Below are 20425 nucleotides of genomic sequence, written 5' to 3'. Positions count from 1 at the left end.
AAAAGTGAAAATTGTTCCTCCTCTGATATATTCTTTGTAACAGCTGCATTGGAAAATTTTCTAATGTAAAAAAAGGCTTTTCTGATACTTATTTGATTTTAGTAGCATCTGAGGAAGCCTTTTTAAGGAGGATAATGTAAGATAAATGTAATAAAGATAAGACTAGATTGTAAGGAACTCCCATGGTAATTGTGCACTGTTTTGCCGTACTGCAGTAGCAGAAATCCAGCGCTTCCTAGGTTCTCCATAAACTATTTTAGTTTCACTTGCTGACAGTGGTTTGGAAAACTTTGTATCTGTTTTGCAGTGGTAACTGTGTATCCTGCTGCTGTATGGTTGGTGTTTCTCACAATCATTTCTCCTAAAAACGTAATATGAGAACAGTCTAAAGTATTAAATGGGCTTTTCTGTTAGTTTAGGGATGTATCTTATCCTACTTAAAAGGACAAATAAGCACTTGCAGCTCATCAAAATACACTGAACCTTCGATACACAATTATAGCTTATGCTGTGAAGACTTCAAATATTTACAGTTGATGAATGAGTATGATCTAAGAATTATTTTTTTAATGTAGAAAATATTTTTAAATAATGCAGGTGCTGGAAAACCTGTAAAAAATGTACTCTGACTGCAGTAATGGAAAAGTTGTTTGTCATCACTTGGGTTTCTGGTGTGGAGTCGGTGTGCCTGGAGCAGCACAGTGAGGCTGAGCAGCTTTGGGGTGAGTCCTTCCCTTGCTGTTTGGGTAGGCTCAGTTCTGGGGTATTTTTACTTCCATTTGGAGATGAGAGTAAAAAAGCTGTTCTCTTTCCACATCTTTTCCTTACCTAGATTCTAAACAATCTCCCTCCTCTTCATCCCAGTCAAAGTATAAAAAGTATAAATATTTGCAGCTATTGAATTTTTTAAGACGCCTTCCTATATCCATTGCTGATAAACGGTTCTTTGTCATGACCTTTGAAGCTGATGGAGGGTGAATTCTTGTTCTTCCTGCTCTTCTTGATACACCTTTGAAAGTCTCATCTGTCAACTCGAACAGAAGGGTATTGCTTCATCCTGCTCATGTTCTCACTGGATTTGGTGCAACAGATTCTGGGTCTTTAAAAGCATCTTGATCATGCCGTTTTCAAATTATCAGATGCCGTTTTTATTTTTTTTTTTCCATGTCCTCCCCCTCCCAGAGGCAGATAGAGGATTCTGAGGCTGCTTTTCAGTTTGTCACTTCTAGGCTCGGGTTACAAGTAGTGTGATAAGAATTACATATCCAAACTGCTGCTATTTTACAGTATCTAAGAATGTTCCTCTTAAGATAGCTTATAAATATTTCACATCTTTAAACAAAGAGGAGCTGTGAACAGCTTTCAGCTTATTTAACAGAAGAAAACACCCCCTACAGCCAGCCAAGAAGCCCCCCACCTCTGCCAAACCTGTTTGCTGGACTCTGTGCATAGAACCGATACTGTCATTGTACAAATTGCAAAGCATTAGGGTCTGTTGACAAAGAGATAAGTCTTCCCCCTGAGGGAGCATCTACACAAGGAAAGCCTGCAAGCTTTTAATTGATCTGGAGAATTCTTGAATGCTTGAATTTTTAAGCTTTTTGAGAAGTATTTTGAAAAATGTGTGTTGTGTGGTTGCCTCCTCTGCCTCCCTGGTTATCTCAGGAAACACAAAATAACCCAAGGCCCTTGGATGCCTGTGCAAGCCTTGGCAGGAGTTAGCAGTGTCCAAGGACACTATTAGGAGGTTTTGGGTTGGGTCATACATATCTCTGTCCCCTGACATCATTGTTTCCTCCCTATTTTCCCACTCCCTTTTCTGGTTTTAGGAAGGGCCAAGACCCATATAGCCTGATTTGCACGAGGTTTTGGCAGTTTGACAGTCAAAACACTTGATCAGATCTCTGAATTATCACACAGTATTCTGGTTTATTAGAGACAGACATCCTGTATTTTAAAGAACTTCAGAATTTCAGGGTCTCACCTGATTTCCAGACATACATGCTCAAGCAGAACACATTACAGCATCTTAAACTCACCCTTTCCTGTGTTTCCTGCAACTCCAAACTTTTCTTTGTGTTCTTACCCCAGATAGTCTTCTTTCTAAATAAGGAGGAGTTAGGTTATGGAGATGCTTACGTTACACTAGTGGCAGGCATCTGCTCTAGCGACTGCCAGAATATGATTGCATGCTGCTTTAAGATTTAGTTACACTGCTTAGATCTTTCAAGATCTGTTTTCAAGCTGTAAGCTTGTTACTGAGTTGTTGTGTGGTTCTGTTTAAATATACTTAAATATTTGTTCTGTTTTAGTTCTGAGGATATACTATACTAATGGTAGAAGGAATGTGCACGAGTGCTGCTTCTATTCAGCAGAACTTCTTTTTAAACATACTCATTTATTTCTGCTTACTTAAGTAACTTCTATTGTTTTATCTTGTGACTCTTTTAGAGACAGCAGGACCAAGTCAGACTTTCCAAACTTCCTTGTGTGCTGGAAAGCTGTTTCCTGACTTGCACTCACATATACTTGAATAAATCACCTGAAGTAAATGCAGGGACATATCTGGGGTACATACTTTGTTTTACAGAATCTTCCACTGTTAAAGCAATGCCGGGAAAGTAACCCATTGTTGGCTCTGGGCTGAGCTGGTAGGGCTGACAGTAAGGAAAGTTGTGTGTTTCTGTGAAAGATAATCCTATCAACAGAGCCTGCTGCTGCAGACTCTGTAATTCTGTCTCAATTTTAGTCATTTTCAAAGCTGCTTATAATAAGGTGGAAGGTCGTTTCATCATTCCAAAGATTCTGTGGTTTATAAGGAAGGGACTACATAAATGAGTTTTGTTCTGTTCTTTTATGTTTTTAAAAAATAGGAATACTGAACGTGCTCCTCCTTGGCTTTGTAAGGCATGTCATCTTACACATTCTGAATCCACAGCCTGTACGTTTTTCCTGCAGTTGTTTGTTCCAGCAATTGCATTTGGGATTTGAATAAGCAAAAGTTGTCATGATAGTGTGTGTATCTTCTTTTTGCAGTCTTGTTTAATTATATGTTATATAGTAGTCTTGTTTTATACACCTTGCTGTAAAAAAAAAAAAAAAAAAAAAAAAAAAAAAAAAAAAGAGGCTAAATATAAATAACCAATCTGTCCTTTATAAAACCCTTCAGGAAAAACTGAGTTTTTTGTTGTTTACTTTCAGTTTGCTCGTGGACAACTTTTCACTTTTCTTTATCTGAATAATAAAGCTGCTGCCCTGAACTGGGATTCTTTCTATTTCCAGTAAGTACTTTTGGAAAGTATCTAGTGTTGAAATCTATCATCACTTCCAAGTGTCTTGCATTCTTGTCAAACAGAGAATGCTGAAGTTCCAGTAAGTCATTAGTGGGCTGAAATTGCTTTCTTCAATGAGTAAGGAAGCTCAGTAGCTTTGTGGTTCACTGGAAATTATGTTACCTGAAAGGACCTACCTGAAGAGTGACACTTCAGTTGCATTGTTGTTACCTGTTGAAAGGATGAAAGTATTCCAAGGAGTGCTCCTGTTAGTGAAGTCTGTCAGTCATGTACAAGTTTCTTTTGAGCATATGCCCAGAAGTGACTGAATTCCTTTTGAGCCCAAAAGATGTTTGTCAGCAGCTGGGCCCTTGTCTCGCAGAGTCTTTGAGCAGTGGTGTGTACAGTCTGTAGTCTGTGTTACAGAAGGTGAAAACAAAGAAACCTGTAAGAAAAGACAGCCCTGCAATCTTATTTGGAAATGTTTGCTGTTTTCCCCTAAACTTCACAGTATTGATTGCTATTTTATTAATAGTTCTCCACATTGCTTAGGAGCAGGCAGCTGCTCTGTAGGGAAAAACATTTTGCTGCAGTGTTGCCTGTATAATTTTATAAAATAGATGTCATGCATCTGAAGGGTTAAATCAGCTGAGATTAATATAGAGCTTTAGCATAGCCAGTAAAGAAGCTACCAGTGTTAAACATTTTGCTGGTTCTTTTATTTATAAATTAACCCTGATTAACACATAAATGACTTGATGGTTTAATAAAATGTAGATGATTCTCAGGGTAGAGAGGGACAGAGGTTACATCTCTATTCAAACTCCTTTTCTTATATTTCCTTGATAAAAACAAGAATTTTATTTATGTATTTGAGTAGGAAATTAAATAGCTAAGTTAAGGGAACGTAAAAAGATGCTGTTTTCCTTTTTCCCCAAAAGAAAAATGGAGAAAGAAAAATTACTTAGGGTAGTTAATAATTTAAAGTGTATATGTTAAACTTGTTTTAGCTTTTTGTTGAAAGATATACGTCACCTGGTGTACTAATTTATACATCTGAAATAGCTCCACTTTCATCTTTATTCAAAGTTTTGGGGTTTTTTTTTTAAAGCTTAAATGTTATTAATTAGCCACAAATGGGACAAAGATGGAAAGATAAGAAGTCTTCTTGTGATGGTCTATGCTCTGTGCAGTGGAACTTTGTCTTCACTGGTTTCACACCAGTGCTGGATATGGGGAGCTCTGCTTGGCTGGGCTGAGCAGCGTGGATGTTGTATTCAGCTTGGAGTAATTCTGTCTGGAATTGTTCTCTGTTTATGGGCAAAAAGAAATAACATAAATTCCTAGCCCAGTATGCCATAAATGCTCTTACCTGGGCATTTAGAAGTCTTCACAGAATGGAGAGCCCACTGCATCAAGGGTGAATCAGTCTGCAACTGATAACTCCTTAAAGTGCGTTTCCTGTTTGAATTTAGATGAGATTCAAATGTCAGCTGCTGGCTCTTGTGTCTTCAGTAAGTAGAAAAAGCTGCTAGAGTCAGAGGGTTTTGTTTTTTGTGGGTTTGGGGTTTTTTTGGTTGGTTGGGTTTTTTTGATAGAAGTCATATTAAAGCAACAATGTCAAGTATCTTCAGTTTCTTGCAGCAGGACAAGCTTTCAGAGCTAAAATAAGCATGGATTTTTCAAAAACATGATTGAACAATAACTACCACGAATGCTTGCTCCTATTTTTCTGATGCTGTCTTTCAGTGTTGATGGAAAAGCTTTCATATTATTTTTCAAGTCACTCTGGAACACAGGGAAGTCTAAATTAGTTTCTCCACATACCAAGAATAAAATAACTTCTCCCTTGGTGTGTATTTTGCTATAAAGCATGTGTTAAAAATGTGGTTGTATCTCAGGGGTCTTCTCCAACCCCAGGAGTGCTTAATTGGCTAGAAATCAAATTATGCCCCTTTTCTCCCTTCTCCACTTCTGTAGGCTTTGTGCTCATCTCTGTAAAAAGTGATGTCTTTAGCAGGCACAGCAGTGAATGATCACTTGTACGTGTCAGGTCCCTCTTGGCAACACCCTGTCTGTCCACAACTTGTGGGGTGATGCCTTAACTTCCAAAATAAAGTACTGGGATGTGTCTGAAGGAGAGCGGCCGTCAGGTTTGTTAGCTCATGTCAGCATTGTCAGAGCAGTTCGAGGTGTGTGCAGAGTACCAGGTGTGTCACAGTACTCAGCAGGCACCTCTGGTGCCTTTAGAACTTTGTTGACAAAAATCTTTCCCTTGCTGAAGAAGCCGTGGATTTAATTTAGCTATTCTTTTACAAGTTTTTTTTTTTCAGGATACAGCCTGTCTCTTTTAGTGTTTGTTCCTGGCAGGTGATGTTGCTGTATGAAATGAACCTGTTCCCAGGCAGTTAACCAGAAGAGATCTGTATTGTTCTCTGCAAGAGGCCTGTCACCACCTTTTACCACAATGAATTTTTTATTAAGGCTTTGCTTAGGGGGGAAAAAAAAAAGACAGCTTATTTTTCTTCCAAATCCTTGATGAGGGCACCAGGACTGCTGTGCATTTGAAGAAGAGAATTTGAGATGTGAGAAATTCTTCACCATTGCTTCCAAATATATAAATCAATAGGAAATGCAAGAGGCCAGATTAGATATTAGATAACTGTACCACATGTCCAGGAACCTGGTGATGAGTTTTCCTGCCCTGTGATTGTTTGTTTGTGCCCCTCAGGTCTATTCTGGATGTAGTATTTCAGAAATCTGTCATTAAAAATCTCAGGTCAAGTTGAAAGCATTCATAGTGTGGTGACCAAAGAACTAGAGGCAGTATAACATTCTAGCATTCAGATTGAATAATGGTGAGACTTAATATCTGAAATGGCTGAGGACTTTTGAGCACCTTAGTGTCTACACTGGATTACCCTTGTGTATTATTTGCTCTGTGAGGCAGCATTGCCTTACTCCAGCCTGTTCACCTCAGCTGGGGCAGATGTTGAGGCCGTGGTGGCCTGAGTTTAGACTTGCAAATCAAGTGCTGTATCATCATGCAGATGCTAAGGATGGAAATTATTTTATGCTCACTTCTTCTAAAATCCTGATGAGTGAAGAATATTTTGGCAAATATCCAGCTTGTTTTATTACTTGAGAAATTTCTTCTAATTGTCCATCAGGCACAGCATCACTGACTGGTCGAGGGATGGGATTGTCCCTCTCTGCTCTGCCCTGGTGCGGCCTTGCCTCAAGTCTTGTGTGCAGTTTTGGGCACCACAATACAAGAGAGATATAAAGCTATTAGAAGTGTCTAAAGGAGAGCAGTGAGGATGGTGAAGGGCTTGAGGAGAAGCCGTGTGAGGAGCAGCTGAGGGCACCTGGTGTGTTCAGCCTGGACAGGAGGAGACTGAGGGGAGACCTCAGTGCCGTCACAACTCCCTGGTGAGGGGAAGAGGAGGGGCAGGCACTGATCTCTGCTCTGTGCTGACAGTGACAGGAGCCGAGGGAACGGCCTCAAGTGGTGCCAGGGGAGGTTGAGGTTGGATATCGGGAGAAGGTTCTTCCCCCGGAGGGTGTCTGGGCACTGGAACAGGCTCCCCAGGGCAGTGCTCACAGCAACAGGGCTGGCTGAGTTCAGGAAGCTTTTGGACAATGCTCTCGGCACATGGTGTGACTCTTGGGGTGGTCCTGTGCAGGAGTTGAACTTCAGTGATTCTTGTGGGTCCTTTCCAACTCAGGATATTCCATGATTCTAATTTCCATTTCTTTTGTTGGATTTTTTTTTTTGAAATAATAATGTTTAAAAAAACTTCTGAGACCAAGTCCCTAGTACAAACATCTTACCAAAAGAGTTGATTCCATAATTATAGCTTTCTTGTGTGTAACCACTTTTGCAAAAAAAGATGACTTGTGTTTTTTGGGGATAATATTCAGTTGTCTGAATAATGAATTGTTCTCATTGTATCAGGAAAAGTTTACAGTACCTGTAAACGGATGAAGGAAAGTTCAATCTGCTTGAGATGTGATACAGTCAAAGGTTACCAAGGTAATTTCGCATGGTCATCTGGATTATAAAACATTCTTTCATTTTATGTACAGAAAGGTGGGGATTTTTTTAACCACTGAATTACAAAAAAGGGTAAAACATTTAGTTGTGTATCTTCTCTGTCAAAGACTTACAGTTGTTTCGGGAGCTCGGGTTCTTTCTGTGGAAAGCCAGAACATTCCTGTAGACAACCACGTGTAACATTTTAGAAGAATATGGGGTTTTGACTTTCTGAGGTTTTGTCCAAAGGAATCGATGAAAATACCCAAATATCTAAATTTTAGATACTACATGTGGTCCAAACGAATTCTGAAGTTGTCTAGAATAGTTTGAAATATTTTTACATGCCTTTCTTTTTGTTTTGCTATGTAGTGTTATATAATTAGTGCTTTAAAGAAAGCAGGAGACTGGATGTAATGTGGACTCCAAAGATTCCTCCACAAGAGTTATTTTACTCTTGAATGTCAGTGTGTAATCCATGTAGTTTTCTATAGAAAAAGCTTCTGTACTCGATAGGTCTGCTCATGGTGAAGGCCTTTAACCCTATTGTGATGGGAGTGGTGTCTGAGGTGTCTCCGGATTTCCTTAAAGAATCTGTCATGCTTCCATGTGTTCAGAGCTGTTCAGCTGATGGCTCTGACTTAGTGCTTTGCTGAAGGCACTGATCTTGTTGGAAAGGTTTTCTCATTCCCAGCTATGTGTTCCTGTGATCTGTGTTACTTGTCAGAAGTTAGCCAGCCTGCACCCCATGTTTAATACGATTTTTGTGTGTGTGGATTTGGGTTGCATGGCAACATTTTGGTTGCAGGGGGGCTACAGGGGTGACTTTTGTGAGGAGCTGCCGGAAACTTCCCCCATGTCAAATGAACCCAGTGCTGGCCAGATCTAGGGGGGACCCACTGCTTGCCAAGCCTCAGCCCATCACTGACAGTGGAAGTGCCTCTGGGATAACACATGAGCCAGGGAAGAAGTTACTGTGCAGTAGCAGCTGCACCTGGAGAGAGGAGTGAGAATATGTCAGAGAAAGAAAAAGAACTCTGCAGACACCAAGGTCGGTGGAGAAGGAGGGGTAGGAGGTGCTCCAAGTGCCAGAGCAGATTCACATACAGCCTGTGGTGAGGCAGCTGTGCCCCTGCAGCCCATGGAAGTCCACAGTGGAGCAGAGTTCCACCTGGAGCCCATGGAGAACCCCATGCTGGGCCAGATTTATGCCCAAAGGAGGCTGTGGCCCAATGGAGTGAGGAGCTCATGCTGGAGCAGGTTTGCTGGTAGAACTTGTGATGCTGTGGAAGGAACCTGTGCTGGAGCAGCCTTCTCCTAAGGGACTGTACCCCATGGAAGGGACCTACACTGGAACAATTCATGCAGAACTGCAGCCTGTGGGAAGGAGTCACGTTGGTTCTTCCCCTGAGGAGGAAGGATCAGTTGAGACAATGTGTGATGAACTGATTGCTGTCCCCATTCCCTGTCCACCTGTTCCACATATAGAGGGAAGAGGGAGTAAAGATTTTGGTAGTAAAGTTGAGCCCAAACAGAGGGGAGGGATGGAGGGAAGGTGTTTTTAAGGTTTGGCTTTATTTCTTGTTATCCCACTTCAAGTTGTTTGATATAGTGAACTGATTTCCCAAGTTGAGTCTGTTTGGCTTGTGACATTAATCAGTGAGTGATCGCTCCCTGTCCTTATCTCGATGCACAAGCCTTTTGTTATATTTCTTCTCCCTGCTTACTTGAGAAAGGCAGTGACAGTGACTTTGGGCACCTGGCATCCAGTCTGAGTCAACCCACCACACTACTTAAAATTTTTTAATGTAAAATACAAATTTAAGAAAGAAAATATCAATCCTACACACACAGAGGTATAAGGCAATGTGATAGAACATTAGTATGGTTTTCAGACTGTTTGTTCTGTAGTATTTTGATAGTGCACAAAACCATGGGATTTTAAAGTTGTAACAGAATTTATTTTTTTTAATCTAAGGGTTCCTGAAAATGTTTCTCACCATTTGAATTCCTCTGTAAAATAGACAGATAGAAGAAATACTTAACCTTTTGCAGGAATCTTAGGGGGAGGGAGGAGAGGATCACCTATCAGAATGTGGTCTAATATGTCCTGCGGGACAGGCAGAAGCTGAATTTCATTGGCTCTTTTGTCAGAGAGAAATTGCACTCTGGGCAACATTCCCAGGATCAGTCTGATGATAAGAATGCGCGCCTCGGAGTCTGTGTGCCAAGTGATCGAATTTAATTGTTGCTTCCATCCACACAAGGCAACCTATTAGCCAGGTGGCAAGTGTGGCCCAGTGACCCTCTGCAGCTCGCTGGGAAGGCTGACTGGGATGTTTGCCTGATGGTTAAACACAGCGTGGAGCCTGGGTTTGGGGTTTTTTGATAAATTTTTTTGCAACTCAGGAAGACTTTTGAAGTCAGTGGTGTCTCAAGCAGCCTTATCTATTCAGGGATGTCAGACACGGCGGAAATCTGTTAATTGTGGGGCCAGTCTGTCATCAGTACCCCAAGAGGAGGCTGAAATTGTGGGTGGAGGAGCTTTGGGCCGGGTACCTCCAGAGTTGTGCGATGGCAGCTGAGTTTTACATCTCTCTTGAAAACCAAGCGTATTTGTTAGAGAAATTGTTTTGGATACTTGGAGAGCTGTGGGATGTGATGAAAGAAGGAGTTACTCAGCAAAGGCTTTTGCCCAGTTGTTACTTGACAAAGCTTGACAAGTCAGATTCTGACTTCACCTCTCGGCACGGAATGAACTGGTGGCTTTGATTTGTCACCACTGCTGCAGGCTGATGGGTTTCCTTTTGAGGGTAACTGCTTTTCTTTTAACAGCAAGCTGTTGTCAGATTCCTTTTACCTCCAAAGTTCGGAGAGTGAGCTGATTTTTCAGCTTCTGCTGGCTCACTGGTGAATAATATTTAAGAAGGCTGAGAGGAATTCTGTGCAGCGTTCCTGGGAGCACAGAGCCTGTTCCCACAGCACAGCAGCCTGTGGAGTCCTTCAGATGATGTAGGCATCATCTAGGCATGCCAAAATAAAACACTGAAGATATCCTCTAAGAAATCAGGAGGCTTAGGCTCCTTCTGGTATGGGAAATCACATCTGCCAGGGCAAAGTAAAAACCTGGTGGAATTATCTGGCCCTACTGATGAGGCAGACTGAGCTTTGTGCCTGGATTCTCATGGCCCCAGTAATGAACTATCTGTGCCACTAGATGCAGTGGAGAGTATGGTGTATTGTAATTTATGCAGATTTGTGTCATTCTGGAAAATGCCTTTTTTTCTGTCGGGTACTACACCTTACTCAGGAATTTATTTGTGCTCTCATCCTTCTAGATATGCCCTGGGGCAATGATATTTCAGGAGCTTCATCGAGTAGACCATTTTGTCTTCTATCACAGCAGGCACTAAAGAGGATGAAAACAAAAATGTGTAACAAGGGCAGGGAGAGTGCTTGCTTAGCTGCTTAAACAGTGTGTTGGTCCTTCAGATGCTAGGTGTTCAGAGTGTCGTGTCTGTGTGTGCTTGCATGGTTGTAAGGCCTCAGAAGGAAAAGCTCTGGTTGTTCTAGGGCACCGCTTCTCCTCTCCTATGAAAAGGAGACAAATGATGTGAGAAGTTTTCTGATATCTCTTGAGTAGACAAGAGGAGCTGTCTGTTCTGCAAAAAATTTCTTTGTTGTGCTAGGCCTGGCCCATTGATTTAACTTCCAGCTAGTCATGTTAATGAAATAAAAGAGTCAGGAAGAAGAAAGTTGGATGGCTCTGATAGAGAACTTCCTCAAAAAAGGGGGTGACCTGTCTTAAAGGGAAACAGGTTTAGGTTTTTAAGATTTTTTTTTTTTTTTTTTGATTTGTACAGATTTGTCCTATATTTTCTGTCAGACTGGAAGTGGAAGGTCAATCAAGAGTTGATTCCATTAGGGGCAGCAGCACTCATTCATTACTCCACCTGCCTATACAACCAGCCAGCCAGGTTAGATTAGTGCTGGAATGGCCAGTTGATGTTTCAATCTGTATTATTTCTGTTCTGTGTGATATCTCATTTCCTTCAAATTGCTTCATGGTAGGGTTTCTGAAGTTCTCACAAATTATTAAGAATGCTTCTTGGCATCAAGGACCCATGCAGTAATCAATAAAAACAACAAAATCTAGGCTTTCCAAGAGCAACCTGGAAGTGCTGGGAAGATCAGTGGTATCCTGAACTAATTTGAGTGTTTTGAACAGATATATAGGAAGGCCAAATCACTGTAATACAGATGTGAAGAACTTAATGAAGAAAGAAATTAAGTGCTTGAACGTTGTACAATTCCTTGTATTTTTAATACCTTGCAGGAATAACTTAATGATTGTTAATTAAAACTCAAGGGAAGGTACGTATAAAATTAATTTTAAAAGTTAGCTTTCATGGAGGTATATTTTTATTTTCATGATTTTGAACAATTTTGAACTACCTTGCCTCAAAGTTCAAATAAATGTGGTTGAACCATGTCTCAGGCTCTTACTTTCCCTTTTGCTACCTGTAAGACTTGGTGTCCAGGGACTGCAAAGTGTTTGTTCAGCCAGTTTATTTTATTTCATAAATTGGTCTCATTGTGTTTGGAAGGGCTGATTGTTCAATGAGATGTTCTTGCTTACGCACCTTCACTGTTTGATAGACAAAACCAGCGAGCCCCAAATTTGCCATGCAGTATGATGTTTGCTTCTCCCGGCGTGTTGTGGGGGTTTAGCTCATACGTAAACTTGTTGAAAAAGGTTTCCTTAATAAATTCCTCTCTTTGGACATGAACTGTGGAGTAAAATTTGGAGATCTGGGATGGCTTCTTTCCCTTTGCAATTCAGCTCATATTTCAGAGCAGTAGTAGTCCCGTAAAAGCGATAGATTGCAACAGTTCTGGTTGTATTTTCTGGTGGCAGTCATGAGATTGTTAACTGAAGCATCTTCCAGGCTGCCATGTGGGTCTGCAGTGTATTTTTATTGCGCATAGGTTTCTAACAAAAAGCCTGTTGTCTAGGGCTATAGTTTACCTGAAAAGGAATAACTGTGCTTCTGAAAGCTCTCCCATCTCTGGTTACGGGAGCTGCCAGCTGGCTGTGAACTCTGACACTGCGCACAGAGGCCTGTTGCAAGCACCACACGCTTTTCTCCTTTTCCCCTTTGCTCCAGATGCTGAATGGTTTGCCTTTTTTTCCTGATATAACTCTGAGTCTGACATCACCCAAACCTATGTCTCTACCATGATCTGAATTTACAGAAACTCCAAAACATTTTGTTTCATAAATTGAAATACAGGTACGCTATGCTATGGCCACTCTGCAGAAGTGCCCTATGAATGGCTGGAGGAAGTGAAAGAGCAGGAAAGAAAAGCAACTGGAAGCTGGAGTGAATGGTCAAGTATTTAACCCTGTCTGTGCCAAAGAGTCCTTGTATGATCGTGTACTTAATTGCACTTGAATTAGTTTAACTCTTATGTTACTTTAAGTTACTTTACAAACTTCTGTTCCTTAAATACACACTGTATTTAACAAGCAGCAGGCTCCTGCAGGAAGAAAGATAATTTGAGATGAATAAAGTAAATCATCTGAAAACTGGTGAGGCAGTTGGAGCAAAGTGGGAATGAAGAGTGCAGGAGAAGTCAAGTGCTGGGAAAGTTTTTGGCGTCAAAAGAAGAGACAGGTGAGGGAATGAGTTGGATGTGGCCCTGGAACTGAAGAAACGGGAACTACTGAGAAGGGAAGTGGTAACTGGAGATAAGTGGTAAGACAAGAAAAAAGGAATCCACAGGCTGAGTAAGTTTGCTCCTCAAGGCAAGTCAGACTGACTTGAGCTTTGCCACTGTGAGTCCCTGTGGTCTGTCTGTGCTGCTCACAGCTGCTGCTTCCTGCACTCTTTGCTAGCAGAACCACCCCCACTCCTGAATGAGGTTAGAACCAGCTTGGTTTAGATACTGTGATTGTTCACTGGGGCCTGCCAGTGGCAGAAGATAGAGTTTTCTGGGTTATAGTAGCTAGTGTGTTCATTTAATTCAGATTTTTATTTTTCCTTATTGAGTGCTGATATTTTTCAGTTGATAGTGTATGAAGATCTCAAAATTAATCTTGCTACTAAGAACAATTTGTAGGTAAATCTGGATTTAATATGTAACTAGTGACAAGCACTGTGAGGCTCTGTACTTTTGAAGTTGTGTCTCTTATAGTTGCTGTAGTTTAGCAAATTCTAATAAAGTGAAGGTAGAGTTGTGCAAATTATTTACATATTTTATTATGTACTTGATAGCACTTCTCTGGAAGATGCCATCAAGAATAGCACTAAACATTTTGAAAAACTTATATATTAATAATTAAGCAGTTTGGATAAATGTATAAAAATAAATATTTAAGTAAATTGATTTTTATAAAATTCAGTATGGTCTCAAGTACCATTTCATGCTGGTGAAGAAGTGGAAGAAATAGTAGCACGGTGAGGTCATTCCCATAATTTAATAATTATCATTAACTTCTGTCCTATCTCTCAGAGAGGTTTTGGAGTTTTCTTTTAAAAAGGGGAGAGATGAATCTGGAACTGACACAAAAATTCAGTCAGTCATAAAAGTGTGTGTCCACATTACCAAGCAGTGTGGTGTAATAAGATCAGATCTGTCAGGTGCTAAGAACCTGGCATCTGTGCCATACAGGTGGTGAGAGTTTTATTTCAAGCTGGTCCTGGTCGGATTCTGTGGCCGAATTCCTCTTGGTGGTTGGAGCATGTAAAATGTACACCTGAAGCTCATTCTGTGATCTAATTTTATTCAAAAGAAATCTGGTTCATGTACTTGATGACTGCTTTGCAATGTAAAGCAAAGCAAAATAGGGTTGTTTGGGAGATGGACTTCAGAAGTGCAGTCCTGATTTGAATTAAATGCTAATATAGACATACCTAAAGTCATGCAGATCAGGAAGTTCACCAAAATAAAGTTGTTTAGTAAGAGAGCTTGGATATCTGATACCTGGGGTTGGAATTGGGAAAGGCAATGGATACTTAGAGAATTGAACAGCTACTTCATCAGTTTGGGACTCTGGAAAAATATAAGGAGGACATGGTTTTAAAAACAAACAAAAAAAACCTTGTGCTGCATTGTTCAGAAATGTCTCTACTCTTGTAAAGCAAACTCTTTAAATAATACAAAGTGGACTTTATATAAATCAGAAACTAGATACAGGGAGATTTCAGGTGGTGTAAAAACAGAAAGCACACCATCTTTTTTTCTGTTGTTTTTTTGGAGTCCACTAGAAGATGAACTTGAGGTCCTTGCTTAGAGAGAAGAGATGGATGTATTTTTACATATCCTTTACTTAAAAAAAAGCAAAAATAATCTCTGCGAACACTATTGCATGGCTAGAATGTTTTTTCAGTTTTACCATGGAAGAAATAAGTCAAGTGTCAGCTTGTCTGCTCAGAGGAGACAGTTGTCTTTAAGAATTGGTGCTATCTGATATTCTGGCTGGTTTCGGGTTACCATTTAGCACAAATTTATTATTTATTACCAAGACTATTAAACCTCAGTGTGTGAGGAGCAGTGCTTATAAATGGATGTGGAGACAAGTATTCTGACCTTCTTGTAATGGTAAAGGTCTTTATGGTGCTTAGGAAGGAAGAGAGAAGGAGAGTGGATGCTGAAACTCTGTCTGCTGGAAATCATGCGCATGGTTTCTCCATTTGCACCCCTCCTGTTGGCATTGGTATTGAAAAGTCACAACATCTCTACACTGTAGGAGTGGCTGTATGTTATTTAACAGTATAGCTGGAATGGTGGTGTTTAGGCCTTTGTGTGATTTTCAAGGTGACTGATGATCACAGACGGAAGATTGGGACTTCAAAATGGTAAAATTCTTGTAGGATCTTCTTAAAAGCTTCAGATGAGGGAAACATTCAGAAATTGTGACAATGATAAAATGGGAAAAGTTGGCAATAGGTGGCATTTGCTCCCTGAGGAGTCAAACTAACAAAGCTGATAAGCCCATCTTAGCTATCAACAATGCATCTGAAAATGCTGGGACTTGACACAAATCAGGCTTGCTCACAATCCTGAAGAGCACTGGGAAAGAGCCTGTGCCAGGCTTTCCTCTGATGCTGGGAGGTACAGCAGTTCAAAATCACAAACCAAACATCAAACTCATCCGACTGCCAGTACCTTTATCCAAATTCTTGGCTTGCTTTTCAGTTGCCAGGAGTAATCATGCCTGTGCACAGCTACAGAAAAACCTATCTATTATTTCTCTGTATATTGCAGTTTCTGGTGTACTGGAACCAATAGTGTGACACCAGTGGATTTTTGTTGTGGAGCTGCAGTCTTACAGATTCTCTGGTGTTTATAATAAAGACTGAATTATGCATGGCTTGTTTTTTTTCCACTGGTGTCACCAACAACGTGTCCTTTCTTTGGACTTTAGGAAGAAGTTCTTCACAGAAAGGGTGATTGGGCACTGGAGTGCACTGCCCATAGAGGTGGAGTCACCGTGCCTGGAGGTGTTTAAGGAGAGACTGGATGTGGCACTCAGTGCCGTGGTCTAGTTGACAAGGTGGTGTTGGGTCATGGGTTGGACTCGATGAACTGAAAGGTATTTTCCAACCTTGTTGATTGTGTGTTTCTCTAGTCTGCTGAATCTTTTAAAAGAAAAGGAAAAAAAAGATGGAATCTTGGTGTCTGGAGGCTTGCAAATCTGCCTGGTATAGACCAGGAGAATCCAAGAGTTATGAGAAGAGATGAGAAAGGCTTATTTTCATAGAAAGACTCTCTGCACAGATTTTTAACACCCTTCATCCCTGACATCACCATTCATCTAAGACAAACGTGTTTAAACTAAAGGATATAAATGTTTTTATTGGTTCATTTTTAATGTGAGCAACTACTGATAACAATAAAAGTATTTTAAATTTATTTTTTGTGTCAGCATTTTACAAATATGCTGCAACTGTGGAGCTGTTGGATATGCATGACTCCTAGGAAGTTTCTCTCTGGCTGGGAGCAGCTCATCATAGGAGGTGGTTTCTGTAATTCCAGATACAAGTATCTGAAATGTGCAGTTCACATTTTACACCATAAACCCTCAACACAGTTCCTCCTCTTTAACAAAATCCTCTTTGTGTTTTGCAGATCAGTAGAAATATGCATTTCCATAACACCACCCTTGAACTAATGAAGTGGAAGTACAGATGAAAACAGTCTGGAGGAAGCTTGAAGTACAATACAGTTTCATTCAGTTTCCTACTTTGGAGGTAAGGTTAATGCATGCAAAGTTTTATTTCAAGTATTTCAGGGTTAAAAAGCATATGATAAGCAGCCACCACATCTTATAAAAAATTTCCGAGCTATCTTTTTTTTATGCTAGTGACAGTCTTCAATATATTAAAACAGCTGTTTGGTCTAATCTTTGTCCATATCCCAGTTACGAGAAAAGACAAATCAGCGTCAGCTACAGAGACATCTGTTGTACAAAGGCACATTGGAAAAGAGTTATGTTATAAGGCAAATTTTATTTGGTAGAATCTGCTTAGTCATGAATACTACTAATGCTTTAGTTGATTATTACTTTAGTGTAGTATTTTGCTGGTATGACTGGGCAAAAGCTTTACACAGTGTCAAGTGGCAGGGCATGAGCATAAGTATTTGGGTTGAAAACTCTGGACACCATACTGTTTTAAAAAGGGAAACCTAAAACACTCCCAGTCACCTTCACAAGTTACTTTTTCTGCCTTCTAGTCCACTGTCTTTTTAAAGGTGAGTAGCATTAGAAGCAGTTGAGGGAGGGAGGTTATTTTTTGCTTTCCTGTATGTAAATAGCTGATTTAGCAAAAAATAAAACGGCAGCACCACTCCACCACAGAATTTCTCTATCTTCACACAGTTGTTTCTTTTTTTGCTAGGGATTATGGGCTTTCTAAGTCAACAAGCACACAAATGGCAAGAAGAGGGGAGCTTATCAGAACCCAATAGAAGGAAGTCCTTGTGCTAATTATTCCTGCTCCTCTGTACTGCGTCTTGTTTTCATACCTTTTATACCTGAATTTCAATAGCAAAGGGACAAAGACAAAAGAAAAAAAAATTGATCATGGATACTAAAAGAGGGAAATACTATAAATACCAGATATGAGCAGGGTACGTTGCCCAGGTGTTGATCAGATATTTTATGTGCTTCCTGAGTGAGAGATCAGCAGTATTGTATTTCATTGCCTGACCTGCTTTCAGGTATGTCTTTGAGCCCATTAATGAATTTGGACACCTAGAAAAAACGGTGAAAGTGAGTGTTTAAATATTTGTTATATACAGAAGGTATATTTAGTTTACATCTAAAACTGTTGCCAGATTGTTTATTTGTTAGTTCCTGATTGGTTTACAGAGAGAAAATGGAATTAGGTGTCTTTGGTTGTCTCTTCCATTTTAGGGTTCAGTGAAGAGCATCAAGTGTCTGACAGTTCTCAAGATAGTTTATTTTATCTTTCTTTAATATGGAATCTCTGTAATACAACCCTTCATTATACTTTTGCTAATTTTACTTCATTTTCTGAGAGAGTGTAAAATTTTCTTACCTCTTGCTTAGTAGGGTAAATAGGTCTCTTTTAATTACACCTGACTTTGTGCATTTCTAGTGCAATGCAGCTGGAGAAATTCAGGTTAGTATATTACACGTAATCAGTAGGGTTATGTGTGCTCAATTCCTTTCTGCAGCTGGTGTCCCATATAGTGTTGTCTCTTTAATAGAAAGATCTTGGTTGTATGATTGCTTTATTTTCTTCGAGATGTTGAAAACTGGACTTGGATGACTTCCCTGCACCACCCATTAAAATGTCAAATACTCCCTTAGTTTGACTTGCCTGCAGCTAGGCATGAGTTTGAAGGACGTTGAAGACCTCTAATGTTCAACTGCTGAACCAATAACTTTAGTTGACAGTTTAGGTATAGCTACCTATTTTTTAGCTCCTACTGTCCATAGAGTTGTCATCTTCCTGTGTCCTCCAAGCTAATGGTGGTAGGAGCATCTTTTATGTGGTGGAGCTTGTTCATTCACTAGCCAGAAACATATACCAGGTGCTTTAGAATGAAGGGTGCCAGTGGTGAGATGGTATTCCTGCAATGATTTTCCTATTAATCATCATGACTGCCCAAGATCCTCTCTGTTCTGTTAGGAAACAATTCTTTTGTAAGGTTGGGTTAGCTGCCATTTGATTTCCTTGGTGGCAAACTATTTGCTAGGAGTTAATTCCATAACAAACAGGCTGAGCCACTTGAGGCTCAAACCACAGATGGGAAATACAGGTCAGTGTGCTCAAAGCATTTTCCAGGAGTGGAGGAACCAGACATCCATGTCATCTTGTGAATCAGTTGATCAAAACAGGAAGTGCCAGTGGTTCCACTCTGGAGCTGCCCTGTTCTGCAGGGTCCTCCTAACAGGCCTTCCCTTACTCCCGTTGCCCCTGGCTTATCCCAGCTTGTTCCAGTAGTCTCAGCATCTTGATCTCAGACCACACAAAACAAGAGCCTTTCTGTTGCTAGATGTCAGGCTCAGCAAGGTCAGATTAAGCTGCTGAGAATCCCTTCATTTTTATGTTGGCTCTGTTTGGCTCAGGAGGCCTTGTTGAAAGTGTCATGGTCAACAGTTTTCAAAGAAATCTAGACAACTTCCTGTGCAGTAAAAGGAAGCTAAATTTTGTATTTTATTTTTGTATCCGAGGATGGGAATTTTATGGGGCAGGATAGAGAACAATTTAAGATCTTAGAGTGAGAAAATCATACAAGAAATGCATTTGCAATACAGTCTGAAGATGTTTGTATTGATAGGAATGTATTTTCCAACCAGATTATTGTAACATAGATGTGTAATTAGAAACATACCACATTGCCTTTTTTGCTTATTTTCTATTTAGGGTTTAGATTAGGAATGGTAAAATGTGGGTTTCAACCAAACATTAATACAGAAATTAATTTTGCTTTCAATAATTGCTTTTTTTTTTTCTTTTTTTTTTTTCTTTTTTTTTTTTTTGAGCCAAAACAAAGCAGAGAAATGTTTCTTTCTGAGAGTACTATTTTGAAGCAGTCCTAAGTAGTCCATTTTGGAGTGGGTTCCTCTAAAACTAGGCTGAAAAGTCAAGAATGTCCTTCTCCAGAGGTTCCAAGGTTGTGAAGATACCATAACTTTCCTGAAATGTTAGGTGAAGTGTTTCTAAAGTGTTCCAGTTGATACAAAATTTAATTAAAATAAATTTAGGACTTGACTTCAAATGTATTTTGAAATACTAAATATTAAAATAATAAGCAGGTATTTGTTAGCTTACCAAAATCTAAGACTAATTTAGGTAAGGGTCTTCTTATAATATCCTTAATGTTTGTAAAGACACTGTGATAGAAACGTTCTACGTTTCTTATTTCTAAAGCAGATACATGTACCATCCTTTAAACAAATTGCTTGTGTGCCATAGCCAGGTCTGTGTAAAGAAAGGATATTTTTATCATGTCCTTAAAATATGTATGTTTTGAGTTTACAACACAGTACAGGAATTTCAGGATATCTTGAGTAAAAATCTGAATCTGTTTAGAATAATGGTCGAGGGGTCAATAGTCACATCTGTTTAGGAGAATTTCCATGGTGTAGATGTGCAGAGGGGTTCCCAAATGGCTACACTTCACTGTGCTTCAAACACATTTTGTTGTTCTAAGATCTGAAATTCCTGCTCTCGTTCAAACATGCTCATTCAAGTTGCTGGTGTTTGAAAAAACAATTATTTGTTTCAGTTGGCAGGTAAAGCATATGAAAGTTTTTTACAGAAACAGTTCAGGCCTAGGCTTTCAGTGGGATGAAAGTGAAGTGATAAAGGGTCTGTCTGTGCAGAGGAGAGTCCCTGAAGTCTTTGAGATGGCAGTGTATGAGAAGAGGGATATTTTTACAGGTGTTTTGAAGTTTCGTGCACTTTGAGTTGTTTTGGAATTTGCAAGTGTACACTTGCAATCTGCTCAGTTTTCCCTCCCCTCAGTAAATTTCATGTTTGGTGATACCACCAATCTCTGAATTAATAAGACTTTTTTGATAGGGAAGAGGACAAAAAATTTCTTTATTGGTCTTTAAAATTTGCACAGGCACCCA

At 39.9% G+C, this 20425-nt stretch overlaps 1 protein-coding gene across 2 annotated transcripts in view; it reads left to right on the top strand.

Moving 5' to 3' along the window:
- BMPR1A (bone morphogenetic protein receptor type 1A) overlaps nt 1-20425 on the top strand; it is a 74641-nt gene that overhangs the window by 20765 nt on the left and 33451 nt on the right. For both annotated transcript variants that reach the window (XR_010722320.1, XM_066191602.1), the window contains exon 2: nt 16444-16565. The gene's annotated coding sequence lies outside the window, so the exon portion shown is untranslated. The remainder of the gene's footprint in view (nt 1-16443; nt 16566-20425) is intronic.

The sequence above is a fragment of the Chamaea fasciata genome, unplaced genomic scaffold, assembly GCF_029207755.1.
Source record: "Chamaea fasciata isolate MVZ Bird 193981 ecotype frontalis unplaced genomic scaffold, bChaFas1.0.hap1 SCAF_9, whole genome shotgun sequence".
Lineage (NCBI taxonomy): Eukaryota > Metazoa > Chordata > Aves > Passeriformes > Sylviidae > Chamaea > Chamaea fasciata.
This window is presented reverse-complemented; position numbering and strand designations above follow the sequence as displayed.